At 46.4% G+C, this 18,460-nt stretch overlaps 1 pseudogene; it reads left to right on the forward strand.

The window, feature by feature from the left end:
* The first annotated feature begins 224 nt into the window (after positions 1-224).
* LOC122003785 lies at positions 225-3,709 on the forward strand (annotated as a pseudogene).
* Positions 3,710-18,460: the final 14,751 nt, after the last annotated feature.

Below are 18,460 nucleotides of genomic sequence, written 5' to 3' on the forward strand. Positions count from 1 at the left end.
TTTTTTATCGGTTTAGTTTATTCGATTTTTATTAAATTTTTTTGATAAGTTTAGTTAATTTTTTTAAAAATTTAATTAATTCAATTTTTGATTAATTCGATTCCATTTTAATTAAATATTCATCCCACTAAGCTGGTGATTTCAAAAATGAAAATTACTTTTTCAAAACTAGACCCACAGTAGTCCTTTCACTCCTGAATGATATTAACGCCCACATAATTATTATGCTTCAGGCGCTTGGAGATGGTTGCAGGATTAAGCAGGATGTTACTATTCTGGTGCCCGACGATATTATCAGTATCAAGTTGGGAGATATTGTTCGTACATATGCTCAACTTCTTGAAGGAGATGCTTTGAAGATTGATCAATCTGCCTTAACAAGAGAATATCTCCCAGTCACCAAGAATCCTGGAGATGAAGAATTCTCTAGTTCAACTTGCACGTAAATAGGGATAAGTATTCGGTTAATTTGATCCATAAATTAACTAAATTAATTAAAAATTGATTTAATATTAGCTAATCGAATCAAATCAAAATTTACTAAAACCAAATTAACCGAATCAAATTAAAAATCATTTATTTCGGTTAACACAGAATTAACCAAATTTACTTAAAAAATAATAAAAATAATTTATACAAAACTAATATCATATTAACTGAATTAACCGAATGTTCACCCCTATCGTAATGAGAGATTGAGGCTATTGTCATAGCCATTGGAGTTCACATCTTCTTTGACAAGGTTGCCAATCCGGTGGATAGCCCCAACCAAGTTGGGCACTTTCAAAAGATCCTTACAGACATTGTTAATTTATGCATTTGCATAATTGCAACTTACATGGTCGTCGAGAGCATTTTCATGTATCCAATTCAGCATAGAAGATATAGGGATGAGATCAACAATCTGTTGGTCCTCCTGATTGGAGGCATCCCAATTCTCATGTCTACTGTTCTTTCAGTGACTGTGCTTATTGGATCACATCGACTATCCCAACAAGGCGCTATCACTAAGAGAATGACCGTTATTGAGGAGATGGCCAACATGGATCTCTAACTCTTAACAAGTTGGGGGTTGTTAAGAACCTGATTGACGTATTTGTTGAGGGTGTGGATAAAGAGCATGTGATCCTGTTGACTATAAGAGCATCAAGGACGAATAACCAAGATGCTATTGAGGTCGCTGTGGTGGGGATGCTTGTAAACTCAAATGACTAGGGTGAGCATTCGGTTAATTTGATATTAATTTTGTATAAATTTTTTCTATTGTTTTTAAACAAATTCAGTTAATTTGGTGTTAACTGAAATAATCGATTTTTAATTTGATTAGATTAATTTGATTTTAGTAAAATTTCGACATGATTCGGTTAGCTAATATTAAATAAATTTTTGATTAATTCAGTTAATTTATGGACTAAATTAACCGAATGTTCACCCTACAAAGGCGGTATGTTTAATATGACGCTATTTCCAACTGCAGGATTATTATATGGTCACTTAATAATCAATCAATTTTTGTTTTTACATGCTAGAGATGATATTAGGGAATTGCATTTCCTCCCTTTCAACCCAGTTGACAAAAGAACTATTCTTACCTACAGAGATAAATCTGACAACTAGCATCGTGCAAGTAAAGGTGCACCAGAGCATGTAAAAGTTTTTCTTATTGCTATATTGTTATTAGCAGAGCATAATTTTGAGCCGCACCAGAGCATAATTTTCTACATTGTTATTATAACTTATTGGCAATTTAATTGATGGCGATAGATTTTGAGCCTTTGCAATTGCAAAGAAGTTGTCAAAAATAAAGTTCCAGCTGTAATTGACAAATATGCAGAACGTGGATTTCAATCTCTGGTTGTTGCACGACAGGTTTACTTTTTTGGGTCCTTAGCAGTCTAAATGGCCAGCAAGTGCATAATGCGTTCCTAATATCTATGTTAACTTTATTGTACAGGAAGTTCCAGAGAAGTCTAAAGAGAGTGTTTGAGGTCCATGACAATTTGTTGGTTTATTATCACTTTTCGATCCCCCTAGGCATGATAGTAAAATAACTATTAGAAGAGCTCTCAATCTTGGTGTCAATGTAAAGATGATCACTGGTAATTCAAACTTCTTTGTTGGTATCTGCTTTCCATCTAGTGAAGAATTTCTGATAACCAAATTTCTCAAATTCAGGTGATCAACTCACTATTGCAAAGGAGACTGGGAAGAGGCTTAGAATGGGGAAAAATATGTATCCATCATCTTCATTGCTTGGACAAAATAAAGATCGATCTGCATCACTGGTTGCACTCACTGTTGATGAACTGATAGAGAAGGTTGGTGGATTTGAAGGCGTATTTCCAGGTTATTGACAAACTTACACTCTGTGCTCAAGTGCTATAACTTGAGATGATATTGTTGCATTGAAGACTCATGGTTGGTTTTCCTGTGGAGCAAAACACAAGTATGAAATTGTCAAGAAGTTACAGGAGAGGAAGCATATATATATTGTGGTAAAAGGTGAAACGCTCGCCCTCAGCATCCCCGTCGTACACGACCCAAGGTCATCACGAAAACTGTATGGGTAAATTTTTTATAGTGACCGATACCACCGCCGAAACAACCCCTTATCATAAACCCTCGAAGGAATTTTTGGATGAACGGTACCACTTAATTGATAAGAGCCTGCGTAGGGGGTACTCGAACCTGACACCTCAGTCAAAGAGTACAACGTCATAACCAGAATACCCCTAGTTTGGTTGTAAGAAGAAGCATATATATTGTAGCAAAAGGTGAAACCCTCGCCCCCAGGGCCCCCATCGACTGAATCCACAGTCATTATGAGGGAGATAAATCGTAACATCCGAGTTAACATAAAGAAGAAGCATATATATGGAATGATAGGAGATGGAGTTAATGATGCCCCTGCTTTTAAGAAGGCTGATATTGATATTGTTGTTACTGATGCAATAGATGCTACTAGAAGTGCTTCTGATATTATTCTTATTGAACCCGGTCTAAGTGTCATCATTAGTGTTCTTACAATTAGAGCTATTTTTCAAAGAATGAAGAGTTATACTATTAGTTTTTTAATCTTAGTAATTTATACATCCGGTAATTTTTTTTTTTGTTTTTTTTGTCGTTGCCCTTAGTATTTTTTGTTCCATTTAAATACAGCTTTATATTGTCTCAATCACCATCCGTATAGTTATAAGTATCTTTTTGTTGCCCCACGGGGTTATCCGGAATGATTAGTGCGTAGAAGATTGTCTAATAAGATCGTGGGTTTAAATCACGGAGTAATCAGGGCTTAAATCCCTGGTCCCCATATCCCTCTTCCCACTGCGCACTAGCTTCTTCGGTTATCATGATTAACCTCCCTCGTGATGACCTTGGACAAGATACGACGAGGGCGCTGGGGCCTGAGTGCGAGCGTTATCATTTTTTTTTTGCCCAATAAGTATCTTTTTGTTTCTGCAAATTGCATGGTCTTGTTTGCCAAATTGTTATCGTTTCATTCTTTTATATTTCAGATTAGATTTATGCTTATTGCATTGATATGGAAGTTTGATTTCTCACCCTTCATGGTTTTAATCATTGTGATCTTAAATCATGGTAAGTTCATGAAATTACAAATTATACGGAGTCCTCATTTCTATTTTTTTTATGCAAACAACATCCATATGATCTACAGGTTTTTTGCGATCTACATCCAGTATGTCCATAAATTATATGGTCTATAAATTAATCAAATTAATTAAAAATCAATTTAATATTAATTAATCAATCAAAATTTTACTAAAATTAAATTAACCAAATCAAATTAAAAATCAGTTATCTCAGTTAACTAAATTTGTTTAAAAATAATAAATAAAATTTATATAAAATTAATATCAAATTAACCAAATACTCACCCACTACAAAAAAAAAAAAAAAAAAAACAGTATTACCGACGGAAATATCAGTTGGTTTTCCTCGGTACATGCCCATACCGATAGACTTTTGACGGAATAATTTCTGTCGGTAAAATATCCGACAACCCAAGATTACCGATTGACCACGTAATTCCATCGGTAATGTATACCGACGGAATTAAATTTTTGTCGGCATATTTACCGACAGATATTAAATTCCGTCGGTATAGTTGGTAAATAATTTCACCAAATGGAAGAAATCTCCCGACGGAACCTACTGTTCCGTTGGGAAATTACAAATATACCGACGGAAACAAAGTTTCCGTCAGTAATTACCAACGAAACTAGCTAGTTTTGTCGGTAATTACCGACGACACTAGCTAGTTCCGTCGGTAATCTATCGAAAATGTGGGTTCAATAATTTCCGATGGAACTCCGTTCCGTAGGTATTCTGACAAGAAATCAAAAAAAAATTCACAGGTTCATTTCGTTTACATGCTGTTCCCATATACATTTTCCAAATATATAAATAAACCATCACAATCGATGGTGATGCGGATGCAGCTTGGGGCGTAGGAGTGATTAGGGAGAAAGGGAGGGGCAGTTCGGTCATTTGCAAGATTAGGGCTTTGAGTTTATAAGATGCACTGTTCTTGGGGGAGAGGGGCTCGTTTTTTTTCTCCGCTGCCGAGCTCACATGCGGGGAAGGAGTCCCTTCTCTACGCCGGTGTCGCCCAAGAGCTTAGCCGTTGCCTTCGGTAACCACCGCTGATGCCTCCAGCGGTCGACGTCGCCTCCGGCAACCACCGTTGTTGCCTCCAATGGCCCGCGCCACCTCCGGCGGCCGCCGCCTCTACCTCCAGTGGCCCACGCCACCTTCGGCGGCCACCGCCTCTACCCAGCGGGTGGCGCTGCCTTCGGCGGCCACCGCCTCTCTCTCTCTAGCAGTCAGTGCCGCTTCCGGCAGTCATGGCAACTGCCTACCACTGCCTCTTCCCGCGTCTAGCATCATACAACGGCCGCCGCCGTCTCTCCCAACAGCTGCCACTACTTCTTATGGCCTTACAGGCGACTCTAGCGTACCCACAGGCGACTTCGATGACTCTACAGTCAGTGCCCACTGTTTGCTGCGTAGATTTGACCATTGTTGGATGTCGGCCATCGAGCCGTTCTATTTCGTTTCGTATCATTATCATGCTTGTGAGTTATTAGTATTATCCAGCCTGCGCGCCGTTGTCACATTCCGGCATGCGAGCCGAGTTCATATGCCGACCATGTCGCCGTCGTATTTCGATTGTGTGCCACCTTTAGATCCAGGCCGTATTTGGCTCCATGTCATCACCTCCGGACCTCCTCTTTGGCCGGCTCAGATGCATACACTATTCCGGGTCACAGCGACTTGATCAGCTTCACTACCAGTTCACCGATCCATCCGAGGGCACCCCTCCGGGGCCAAGGTACGTCACTGTACTTATTTTGCATTTAGTTAGTTGTTCTACTATTATTCGACCACTCATATATCCGTGGAATCCGCCTCGAGCATCAGGGTACCAAAGACCGGGACGACCCGGTCGCTGGCTGCAGGTAACGTTGATCGGAGGAGTTCGGATGGCTTGGTCAACACAGAAGACAACTCACCACCCGGGTCAGGAAGATGCGGTCAACATTCCAGACACGTCATTCCGGCATCCCCGTCTTCCCAGATTCCCGACAGGATCAAATTGGTGTCGTCTGTGGGAGCGCACCTGATCTAGAACGTGAAGATGGACGACACCGGAAAATTCTACCATCCTCATGACCTCGGTAGGTTTCGACGAATGTGTCATTCTCCTCACTCCACGGGTATTCGGGAGTCGAGGAACTGAGTTAGATCCTCTGCTGGTCGGAATGTCAGTTTTTGCGTTATCTTTTCTCTTTCAGTTATATATCTGCCCTAGTTCCTTGATCGAAGACCCCGTGTCGATCGACCGGGAGTATATTAGCCGAGTCACGGGCTCAATGTCGAAGACCCCATGTCGATCGGCCGGGTGTATATTATTCGAGTCATGGGCTCGATGTCGAAGACCCCGCGTCGATCGGCTGGGCATATATTAGCCGAGCCACGGGCTCGATGTCGAAGACCCCGTGCCGATCGCCCGACGTATATTATCCAAGCCATGAGCTCGATATCGAAGACTCCGTGCCGATCGGCCAGACGTATATTAGCCGAGCCACAGGCTCGATGTCAAAGACCCCGTGTCGATCGGTTGGGCATATATTATCCGAGCAACGGGCTCGATGTCGAAGACTCCACGCCGATCGACCGGGCGTATATTAGCCGAGCCACGAGCTCGATGTTGAAAACCCCGTGTCGATCGACCGGGCGTATATTATCCGAGCCACGGACTCAATGTCGAAGACCTCGCGCCGATCGACCGGGCGTATATTAGCCGAGCCACGGGATCGATGTCGAAGACCCCGTGCCGATCGTGTTAGTTAGAGCCCTAGAGCCAATCATATGATGATTGTTGTATGGATTTATTGTATCATATTCCTATGTATATAAAGGCATTTATTTTGGTTATTATACTTACTTGTATTGGTGCCAAATAACTAAGTATAATAGCGTCTTTGAGTAGAAGGTTCTTATCTATATCAATCGATTGGTTGAATCGATAGTGAGATGATATAGAGAACACTACTCTTAATCATTCATAGTCAAGTATTAACATTTAGGGACAATGTTAATGCGACGAGACTAGCATGTAGGTCAACTCGATGACTTGATCTCACAAGTCATGGATATAGAGATATCAAGTTAACACATGGGTATGCATTGGAGAATGTATACTGAATGACCCGCCATGAGAAAGTATCATGGATCGTTATATGAGTGTCATATACTTTCTCATGTGACTATTAGTATGACTATTAGTCCTTGGACCTGAAGTTACCATGGTTCCCTACATAAGGAGTTGCATACTTTGGCTTCGTCAAACGTCACCCGTAACTGGGTGGACTATAAAGGTGATTACTGGGTATGTAACAAATTATGTGGAGGGATGTGAGTGATGTAGATGAGATCTATATCTCCTATATAACGGGAGTGACATCGTTATTCTTGATAGAGTGAGACCACTAAGTGCATGACCATGCCCAAATGAGTCAATATGAAATATTGAGCTCATTTGATTATAGTGAGTCTACTTGGAGTTTAAGATTTAGATTGATCAGAGGATGACACCGTCTATGCCTCAAATTGATCAATCTAGATGTCAAAGATAGAAGGACATTGTCATATATTGTGAAGAGTCACAATTAGTAGTCGCAAAGGTGATGTTGGATCTCAACATTCTTATAACTTGGGTAGTAATGATGTGTTGCTAGATACCACTCATTGCTTATGCTTCTAAATGAGTTTAGGAGCATTGTCAACGTTACAAGAACCTATAGGGTCACACACAAAGGGCAATTAGATGGAGATTAGGTTCATTTGATGAACCAAGAGGATTAGGTTCATGTGATGAACCAAATTGGATTAAGAGTAATCCTAATTAAGCTAATTGAGTTGGACTCAATTTGGTTCATGTGTTAAATGAGTCTAATTAGATTTGGATTCATTGAGTCAATTTAATTCAATGGATATAGATTCATTAAATTAAATTGGTTTGAATTAAATGGTTAGATTTGATCAACCATGGAAGAGAAGATGTCAAGTTTGACTTGACTTGAAAAGGGAAGATTAAAGGTCAAATTTGACTTGACCATTTCCATCTCATTTGTGAGTTGGCATAAAGGTGGGCCAATGATGGTGTTCCACATCATCAAGGTTGGCTTATGTGTGTGCCACATCATGAGGGAGATCAAGAGTTGTGACTCTTGATATCCCATGGAGGTTTAAAACCCCTCCTTGAAGTGGCCGACCACTTAATTCATTGTGTGAGTTACATTTTGTTGGGTGTAACTTCATCTTCTTCCTCTCTTCTTGTTCTCCCTCTCCTCCACCTTGGCCGAAACCTCCTTGAGTGCTAGCACTCTTAAGAGGTTTTTCTCCACCTAATTGTTCGTCTGGATACACATAGAGGGATGTTCACTTGACACCCTTGAGATCCGACATCTTCTTGGACGAGCGGGATAAGCGAAGGGCTTCGTATCAAAGGTATAAATCTCTACCATGTAGATCTAGGTTAGAAAATATGTACACAAAATTTTTATCTTCGCATGGATCCGGTGGCATGAGACTTCGGGGTTTCCGCAACGCAAAAAGTGATTTTTACGGCTCGAAAGTCCCAGCAGATCGACCGGGCATATATTATCCGAGCCATGGGCTCGATGTCGAAGACCCCGTGCCGATCGGCCGGGCATATATTAGCCGAGCCACGGGCTCGATGTCGAAGACCCCGTGCCAATCGACCGGGCGTATATTATCCGAGCCACGAACTCGATGTCGAAGACCCCGTGCCGATCGGCCAGGTGTATATTATCCGAGCCACGAACTCGATGTCGAAGACCCTGTGCCGATCGACCGGGTGTATATTAGCCGAGCCACGGGCTCGATGTCGAAGACCCTGTGTCGATCGGCCGGGCGTATATTATCCGAGCCACGGGCTCGATGTCGAAGACCCCGTGCCGATCGGCCGGGTGTATATTATCTGAAATGTGAGCTCATTATCGAAGACCCCGTGCCGATTAGCCGGGTTTGAGTTATGCTTGAAGACTGTCGAGCGGCGATGTTAAACGCCAAAGCCGAACCGACGACTATAAATACCCGACTCGAAGACCGTCGAGCGGCGACGTTAAATGCCAGAGTCGAACCGACGACTATAATTACCCGGCTTAAAGACCGTCGAGCGGTGACGTTAAATACCAGAGCCGAACCGACGACTATAAATACCCGGCTCGAAGATCGTTGAGCGGCGACGTTAAACGCCAGAGCTGAACCGGCGGCTATAAATGCCCGGCTCGAAGACCGTCAAGCGACGACGTTAAACGACAGAGTCGAACCGGCGACTATAAATACCCGGTTTGAAGACCGTCGAGTGGCGACGTTAAACGCCAGAGTTGAACCGACGACTATAAATACCCGACTCGAAGACCGTCGAGCGGCGACGTTAAACCCCAGAGTTGAACCGACGACTATAAACACCCGGCTTGAAGACCGTCGAGCGGCGACGTTAAACCCCCGCCTTCACGGACCGGTCCGTTGGATATTCTTTCTCCCCTGTTCGGGGTCGAGCTTATCAGAGCATCTATCTCCCCCGTTCGGGGTCGAGCTTATTAGAGCATCTATCTCCCCCGTTCGGGGTCGAGCTTATCAGAGCATCTATCTCCAACATTCGGGGTCGAGCGTATTGGATCTCCTATCTCCCCCGTTTGGGGTCGAGCGGTCGTCGATGTTCGCGAATCATCACATTCGATTTCCTATTTTCCCTGGTTGGGATCAAGGCATCATTGATGGCTCGCACCAGCTTATCCGACCTGCTATCTCCCCTGTTCGGGGTCGAGCGTACTTCATTCCCCCCTCGGGGTCGAGCGACCTTCATTGGTTGTGGACCTACTTATCAGATCTCTCATTTCTCCTATTCAGAGTAGGGCGCTTCTCACTGGTCATAGACCAGCTTATAAGAGCATCTTATCTCCCCCATTCGGGGTCGGACTATCTCCGATGGTCGCAAACAAGAGTATCTCCACTGATTTCGCACCAGAATATCTCACGGGCGATGCGCTCGCTCGACTGGCAACTTTCGCTTCCATGCGCCTTCGACTCACGGGCTACACTCCAGTTCAGTTCACGTGTGATATGCCCGTTCAGCTTACGACTTTCGCTTCTGTGCATTTCCGATTCATGGGCTATACTCTCGTTCAGTTCGCAGGCGATGCGCCGGCTCGGCTCATGACTTTCATTTCAGTGAGCATGTGTTTTTGCGGGCTATGCTTCCGCTCCGTTTTCGAGCTCCACTTCCGCCCGACATTGCTTCGTCGCTCGCTCGGTATTCGCCTATGCACTCACTTGGCGTTCGGCCGAGAGCTTGCCTGGCAGCCACTCGGCACTATTTTTCGTCGCTCGGTCAACACTTTGGCAAACGCCTAATCCTACGCCTGATCGTCCACTTAGCCACATACTTGTTTTGCTCGACATCCTCGTGGTCATCAGTTTATGATCGCCCGGACGACATTCTCTGGGCTGCTCGTTCAGCACTCTCATAGTCATCCGATCGGTATTGCTTAGTCGTCCGCTCGGCCAGGATTTTATGATCTATTGGGTGATACTTTTTCGATAGCCCACTCGGCGTCACGCTTATCGCCCGACTGCTCGATTCGGCATCGGTCCGGTTGTCGATTTGGTATTATTTCTCGTAGTTCGCTCGACATTGCTACCATCTCTCGTGCGACGCTCTCTCGATTACTCGGTTCACATTTTTTTGGTTGCCTGATCGGCATCTTCTCAATCACGCGCTTGGTTCGATCGCCCGTCTTTCTACCTGATCAACATTTTCTCTGTTGCCTGGATCGCACTATTTCTCGTCACTCGCTCGATACTACTTGAGTCACTCGCTCGGCATCGCCATGGCTACTCATTCGACATGATAAGACGAGTCCAATGATCCGATTTCGCATTTGGTAGCGATTCTGTTTCGGGTTTAGTCTAGTTAGTTAGACTCGCGCCTCCTTCGACTAGACTTGAAGGGGAGGCTTGTGATGCGGATGCAGCTTGGGGCGTAGGAGTGATTAGGGAGAAAGGGAGGGCCAGTTCGGTCATTTGCAAGATTAGGGCTTTGAGTTTATAAAATGCACTGTTCATGGGGAAGAGGGGCTCATTTTTTTCTCCGCCGCCGAGCTCACACGCGGGGAAGGAGTCCCTTCTCTACACCGGCGTCGCCCAGGAGCTTAGCCGTCGCCTCCGGCAGCCACCGCTGATGCCTCCAGCGACCGGCGTCGCCTCCGGCAGCCACCGCTGCTGCCTCCAGTGGCTAGCGCCGCCTCCGGCGGCCACCGCCTCCGGCGGCCACCGCCTCCGGCGGCCACCGCCTCCGGCGGCCACCGCCTCTCTCTCTCTAGCGGTCAGTGTCGCTTCCGGCGGCCATGGCAACTGGCCACCGCCGCCTCTTCCAGCGTCTAGCGCCGTACAGCGGCCACCGCCGTCTCTCCCAGCAGTTGCCACCACTTCTTGTGGCCTTACAGGCGACTCTAGCGTACCCACATGTGACTCCGATGACTCTACAGCCGGTACCCATTGTTTGCTGTGCAGATCTGACCATTGTTGGATGTCGGCCATCGAGCCATTCTATTTCGTTTCGTATCCTTATCATGCTTATGAGTTATTAGTATTATCCGGTGATCCGGCGGTAAGAATGGGGGACCCATTTCCTGAAGGGTCTCAGCTTGAGGACCGATGAAGGGCTGACTAAGCGGTTAATGGCCACGTCGAGTAGCTGAGTAGGTCCGAGCGGAGCTAGAGATAACCCATCCAGGAGCTTGGGTTTCCGACGCCAAGGCAGGAGGATCGAAGGGCCGAGCGGGAGTCCGCTCGGCTGGAATTGAAGGGCCGAGCGGGTCGTCCGTTCGGCCAAGATAAGGGCGAGGGTACAAAGGTGGCCGAGCGGCCTATGCGCTCGGCTCGGGATATGGGATATCAGCAGAAGCATGTCTGATGATTAGGCCGTACACAAGATTGCACGATGGAGAATCTTGCCGTCACATCATGGAAAGGTTGATACAGTAGCAGTATGGCCTCATGGACGTCTTCCCGATGATCCATATCTCGGGCATGGCCCTTCCGAGACCCATACCGGCATGGTCAAAAGCGTGTGGTTGCTTTGATTGGCGCGCCAGCTTCTTTGAAAGGTCTATAAGGTCTCCATTTCTTCACCGAGGTACACGAGTCTTCTACTTAAAACCACTTCTTTGCTATTTCTCTCGACTTGAAGGCTGGAGGCCTCCGCCGGACACCCCTCCGGCCGGTTTTGTTGCGTGTCCGGAGCACTGAGGATCCAGAGAGCGCCACGCCCGCGCTCGTTGACCCCGGTTGGACAGATCAATTTGGCGCCGTCAGGAACGCACCTGCATTCGAACAGGAACAATGGACGAGGCTGGACGACAACACACGGTGACGCTTTCAACGGAAGAACTCGATGCTCTAGTCGAGATGAGGGTCACCAAACTTATGCAGCAAAAACAAAAAGCATCAACCGAACGGCCGGAGCAACAATCAACATCTGCGTCTGGTGGCCGAGCGGAAGCACCTCAAGCCACCGTCGCATTCCCTCGGGCCTTATTTCGCACCCCTGAAGCCGCACCAGCTCGAAGAGATAGAGGCTCTTCTTCAGACGAAATGCCAAAGAGGGAAAGCTCCCCGGGCGGACTCATCTCCCGAGCGGATCAATCGCCAATTCTCGGAGGCTATTCTACGAGACCCTTTACCCAAGCACTACGTGCCTCCGACGATCGGCGAGTACAATGGAACAACGGACTCGGATGATCATCTGGGTAAGTTTGATAACACAGCTACACTCCATCAATATACAGATGGAGTAAAGTGCCGCGTCTTCCTTACAACTCTCTCAGGATCGGCTCAACGGTGGTTTCGGAGGCTGCCGGACGGGTCCATCACTAGCTTCAAGGACTTCCGAACGGCCTTGCTCCACCACTTCGCTAGCAGTCGGCGTTATCAAAAGACAAGTGTCAGCTTGTTTGCCATCAAGCAAGAGTCAAGAGAATCGCTTCGAGCCTACATCCAGCGATTCAACCAAGTGGCGATGGATATCCCAACGGCCACATCGGAGACGATGATGAATGCCTTCACTCAGGGCCTTGTGGATGGGGACTTCTTCCGGTCGCTCATCCGAAAGCCGCCCCGAGATTATGATCATATGCTACATCGGGCCAACGAATACATAAACGTGGAAGAAGCACAAGCCGCCCGGAAAAAGGAAACTCACACCGAGCGGGCACCTATTCATGCCGAGCGGAAACAGCACGCCGCTCAGCAGCCACCTAGAGGACCGAGAGCTAAAGCAATCCGATCCCCACACGCCAGGTCGCACGTACAAGAAGTGGCTGCCGCTCGGCCCAAGCCAAAGAAGAGGTGGACCCCTATGTTCTGCTCCTTCCACTAGACGAATACGCACAACACGAAGGATTGTCGAAGTCTTCCCTTCGTGGCCAATCCCGTTCCCAGGAATGCCGAATGACGATCTCCTCCCATCGACAGGAGACAAAGGACCCATGAAGCTGACCGGACCCGCACCGAAAGACGACATCAACAGACACCCGATCGGCACCGATCTCCGAGACAGGAGAATCGCCGGGCGTCCAGAGAACGGTCACGACCGTTCGCTCGGGAAGAGGAAAACAGGAGCAATACTTCACGGGGCGAGACTAACGTTATTGCTGGCGGGCCGACCGGAGGAGACTCCAATCGAGCCAGAAAGGCGGGCGTCCGGCAGCTGCAGATCCACGCGGTCGGCTGTAGCCAAGAGCGGGCAAGTGGACCGGAAATCACTTTCGGGCCCGGAGACTTGGAAGGAGTAGACGACGCTCTGCTCATTAAAGCGGTAATAGCAAATTACACTATTCACCGAATATTTGTTGACACAGGGAGCTCGGTCAACATCATATTCAAGAAGGCGTTCGATCAGCTGCAAATTGAGCGAGCCGAGCTGCTGCCCATGACGACCCCGCTCTACGGGTTTACGGGCAACGAAGTGCAGCCGGTCGGACAAATACGGCTGGCTACCTCGCTGGGAGAGGAGCCGCTCAGGAGGACCAGGACAATAAATTTTGTGGTGGTCGACTCTCCCTCGTCCTACAACGTCATTTTGGGAAGACCGGCACTCGGCGAATTCCGAGCGGTCGTCTCAACCTTCCATCAGAAGATGAAGTTCCCCGTCGAAGACAAAGTGGGAGAAGTACGGGGAGATCAGTTAGCAGCTCGGCGATGCTATATCGAGATGGTCCGAGCAGAATCCAACTCTGCTCGGAAGGCACCCCGAATCGAGGTAAATGCCATCACTGAGAAGCCGCCCTCTTTAATTTATGAAGAAAAAGAGGAAGTACAGATTCACCCGACCCGATCGGAGGCTACAACTTTTATCGCCTCCGATCTGGAAGAGGAGAAGAAGAAGGAACTGATCCAATGCCTCCAACGAAATCATGATGTCTTCGTCTGGTCGACACATGAATTGCCTGGAATTTCGCCGAGCATAGCACAACATGAATTGCATGTCCGACCGGACGCTCGGCCGGTGAAGCAGAGAAAAAGGGATTTCAGTGCCGAGCAGAATGCCATCATCCGGGCGGAAGTAGAGAAACTTCTGGAGGCCGGCCACATACGAGAAGTGCAGTTCCCGAGCTGGCTGGCTAACGTAGTATTAGTCTCCAAGCCGGGCGGCAAGTGGAGAGTCTGCATCGACTTTCGGGACTTAAACAAAGCATGCCCCAAGGACTTCTATCCTCTGCCCCGGATAGATCAGCTGGTGGACTCTACGGCCGGCTGCGAATTAATTTGCATGCTTGACGCCTATCAAGGATATCATCAAGTGCCGCTCGCCAAGGAAGATCAAGAAAAAGTAAGCTTCGTAACGGCCGACGGCACATATTGCTACAATGTAATGCCGTTCAGATTGAAGAATGCCGGGGCCACCTATCAACGCTTGATGAACAAGGTGTTCAAGGAGCAGATCGGGCGTAATCTGGAAGTCTATGTGGACGACATTCTTATCAAATCCGTCCGAGCGGCCGATCTCTTCAAGGACATGGAAGAAACCTTCCGAACGCTTCGCAAATATGGAGTCAAGCTAAATCCCCAAAAGTGTCTCTTCGGAGCAAAAGGAGGGCGTTTGATAACCATGATTTTACTATACTATTCTCATTCATATAATCATGGTTTGATGTAGTTTTCATATATAGAACCCATATTTACATTACATTTTTATACATTGTATCAATTTTGGACTAAATTACAAATTATGTTATTATGGCTTAATTTGATGCTAATATTTGATTCTTATTTTGCAGCATCAAAAGGGTCATGGACCCGATCAGATCAGGCTGCATTTGGGCTCAAATCAAGGGCTAATCAAGTCGATCAAGCCTCGGAGCATTATAAGTCGTTCATCCAAGATTGAGCAGATTTGAGCCATCCGTTGAAGATATGGCCGATCCAACTTAATGGGGAGCAGATCTGAGCTATTTATGAAGATCCAGAAGTTTTGATCCAGATCTGAGTTCATCCAGCCATTGATCCAGCCGGATTAATCTGGAGCGTTCATTGAAGACTGGGAGGATCTGGACCATCCAGTGATGATCTGATCGATCCGACCTACAGGAGAGTAGATCCAGACCCTAGATCAACATCAGTACCTTCAGATCATATTTTGAATGACTTTTCACCGTTGATTTAGCCCGGAATCATCTCAGCCGTCCGATCAGATCCAGATCTGATTTAAATCTGAGAAGCTACAGTGCAGAAGACGGGCTCGGTTCGTGATTTTGCTACAGTGCCTTCATCTTCTTCTTCACCGCGACGCCGACGCTCCCATTCCTCGATCCAGATCCGTGAGCTAGATTTCTTCGACGACAACGATCATCAGCTGCTGGCGTTCATCTTCCGGTGATCAGAGAGTGTTGAGAGAGGTTTCTCGGACGCGACTCAGGTTCTGCTCACTGCCGCGATTCCGATTGTGGAGGTCTCCCAATCGGCGATCTTCGCATCCACCAGAGCTTAGAGGGAGGTCTCCTGAGAGCTACTGGACCTTTTCCGATCTTCATTACGCAGCAAAGCTGGGTCGATTTGGCCGATCGATCTGATTTGCGACTCAACAGAACTTGAGCTCTGTTTCTTCGGCCGATGAGGTTTCCAGATGGATGGAGCTTGAACGGAGGTTTCCGTGAGCTGTGAGTGCCCTATGGAAATAGCTAGAAGCTTGTTTGATTGTTGTTGAATGCTTATAGGGGTTCCGAGAGCATTTCTGCTTCACGGCAGATTGTGAGGAGTCTTTGCTACGGGATTTGAATTGAGGGATGTTTAGGGTTTTAGTTTTCTTCATTAGTTGTCTTTGAATTGTCCATGAATTTGCTCAAATCATCATATCTGATTCTATTCCTTGCTATCTTGTTTTGTTTGAATTTCAATTGCAATTCTATTCTTGATTTCTTGTTCGTAACTTTAATTTCTTTAGATTTCTGCAATTCAACCCCCATGCTTAGCTACTGACTTAGGTATTAATCTAGTTACTATTTTTGACATAGATAATTCACTTGTCACAAATTGTTGAGTGTTGTTCATTTAATTAGCAAACCTTAGTTCTATTCGATGGATTTGTTGTCACTGATTGAGCTTTTGAGTTTAATAGTTGAATTTTGTGGTGATTGTGATTATGCTTGAAAATGGAATGTTGAACTTGAGCTTGTGATTTGTTATCTCTGTCCAAGTTTAGTTATTTGAGCTTAAGAAATTGATGGAAATTGTGATTGTGAATTGGAGAGATGGTTATTAATTTATTTGATCCAATGATGCTTAATTGTTAACAACTTGAATTGAAAGAAGTTTAATCATGTTTTGATGAGGATAAATTATCTTTAATTCTGATCTTGAATGCATTAGATGAAGATAAATTGAATTGTAAGTCAAATGATGTACTTAATTGACCTTGTTGACGTAAGAATTTGATTGGAACCAATTTCAGAATGCACACACATATTAGTTATCCTTGGAAAAATACGACTTGGGACTCCTTACTACACGCATTTTCTTTAGCTTAAATGGGTTCCAATCTTTATTAATTTGGAGCGCCTTGTGACATGCAAAAAGGCTAACACCAGCGTTTCTTGGGGTACATAGTGACCGAGCGGGGAATCGAAGCCAATCCCAACAAAGTGAAAGCTCTGCAAGACATGCCGCCTCCAAGAAATACAAGGGAAGTGCAGCGGTTGACCGGTCGGATAACTGCTGAACCGCCGACCGGAGCCTTCCATTCTTCAAGATCCTGCGCAGGCTACTAAGTTTCAGTGGGATGAAGAATGTGACCGAGCATTTGAAGAATTGAAAACATATCTAAATTCCTTCACCGCATTTAAGCCGATCGGGGTGAGTCGCTTATATGTATCTCTGTCAATCGAATATGTCAGAGGCTCAAGACTTGTGAGGGCGAGCGACAAGAGCAACCGTATTTTCTAAGCCACATTTTAAAAGATGCTGAATCTCGTTACACCGCCCGAGAAGTTGGCCTTTGCTTTGGTTCTAGCCCGGCGCCTCGACCGTATTTCTTGGCTCACACCATCATTGTCCGGACAACACTCGGAAGAATCCTGTTGAATCGAAGCGTCCGGATGGCTCATCAAGTGGACGACTAATTGAGTGAATTTGACATCCAATATCAACCCCGCTCGCGATCAAAGCCCATCCTTGGCTGATTTTGTGACCAAGTGCAAAGCCGGAACCCGAAGCTATGTGGAGAATATATGTGGATGGGTCCTCGCTCGGAAGTGGGATTGGAATATTGCGCTCTCACCTCAAGAAGAGAAGATGCACCTATCCGTCCGTTTGGATTATAAAGCTACCAACAACGGCGAGTATGAGGCCCTCATAGCCGGATTGTAGGCGGCTCGGCATGTGGGTGCCGGTCGGGTGACCTCTATTCGGATTCATAGCCGCTCAACAACTTTCGGCACCTTTGAAATCAACAGTTCGGCTTAAACTTCACGTTGAGGCCTTTGAAAACTCAAAGCTACTTTCCAGAAGTTCTTATTCGAAGATCCCGAACGGAGAACCAGGCGGCCGACGAGTTAGCCAAACTCGCGAGTTCAATAACACCAGTTGCCATTCAGCCACCAATTGAAAAAGTACTGCTGGTGGCGCACGTCGATCGGATGCAAGGCCTCACGTTTCCAAGCAACTGGAGGACACCTCTTATAGAATTTCCCGTTCGGCACCACACCCTCCGATGAATATACACCCGGCTCCTCGGAAGAAGGGCCGGCCGGTTTACACTCATCGAAGATCGCCTTACAAGAAAGCTTTCACGCCCATCGAAAGTGTAAGCTCGGAGGACTCACCACATCCTCCGAAGTACATCAAGGATCATGCGAAGGTCATCCGGCGCTCATTGGTCAAGAAGATCCTCTTGGCCTGATACTTTTGGCCAACTTTACAAACAGACGCTTCGGACAAGATTCACCGCTTTCATGCCGGTATCACAACTTCTCCCACCGACCTACCAAGAAATGAAGGCGTAGCTTTCATGCCCGCTCGACCAATGGGGAATGGATATTGTCGGTCCGTTTCCGTGGCGTCCGGACGGAGGAAATTTTACTAGTGGCGGTCGACTATTTCTCCAAATGGGTGGAGGCCGAGCCTGGCAAAGATCACGAGCAGATGGTTAAAAATTCATCCGGCAACACATCATTTGTCGTTTCGGCATCCCTCGACTATTATCAACGGCAGCTCAGGAAAATGTTAGAGGATTGGTGCAAGAGCTACGACATCGAGCAACATTTCACATCCGTGGCCTATCCTCGAGCAACGGTCAAGCTGAAGTGGCCATCCGAATTCTGCGCGCTCGGCTCGACCACTTGGGAGGAAGTTG

Source organism: Zingiber officinale, chromosome 1A, assembly GCF_018446385.1.
Source record: "Zingiber officinale cultivar Zhangliang chromosome 1A, Zo_v1.1, whole genome shotgun sequence".
In the NCBI taxonomy this organism is placed as follows: Eukaryota; Viridiplantae; Streptophyta; class Magnoliopsida; order Zingiberales; family Zingiberaceae; genus Zingiber; species Zingiber officinale.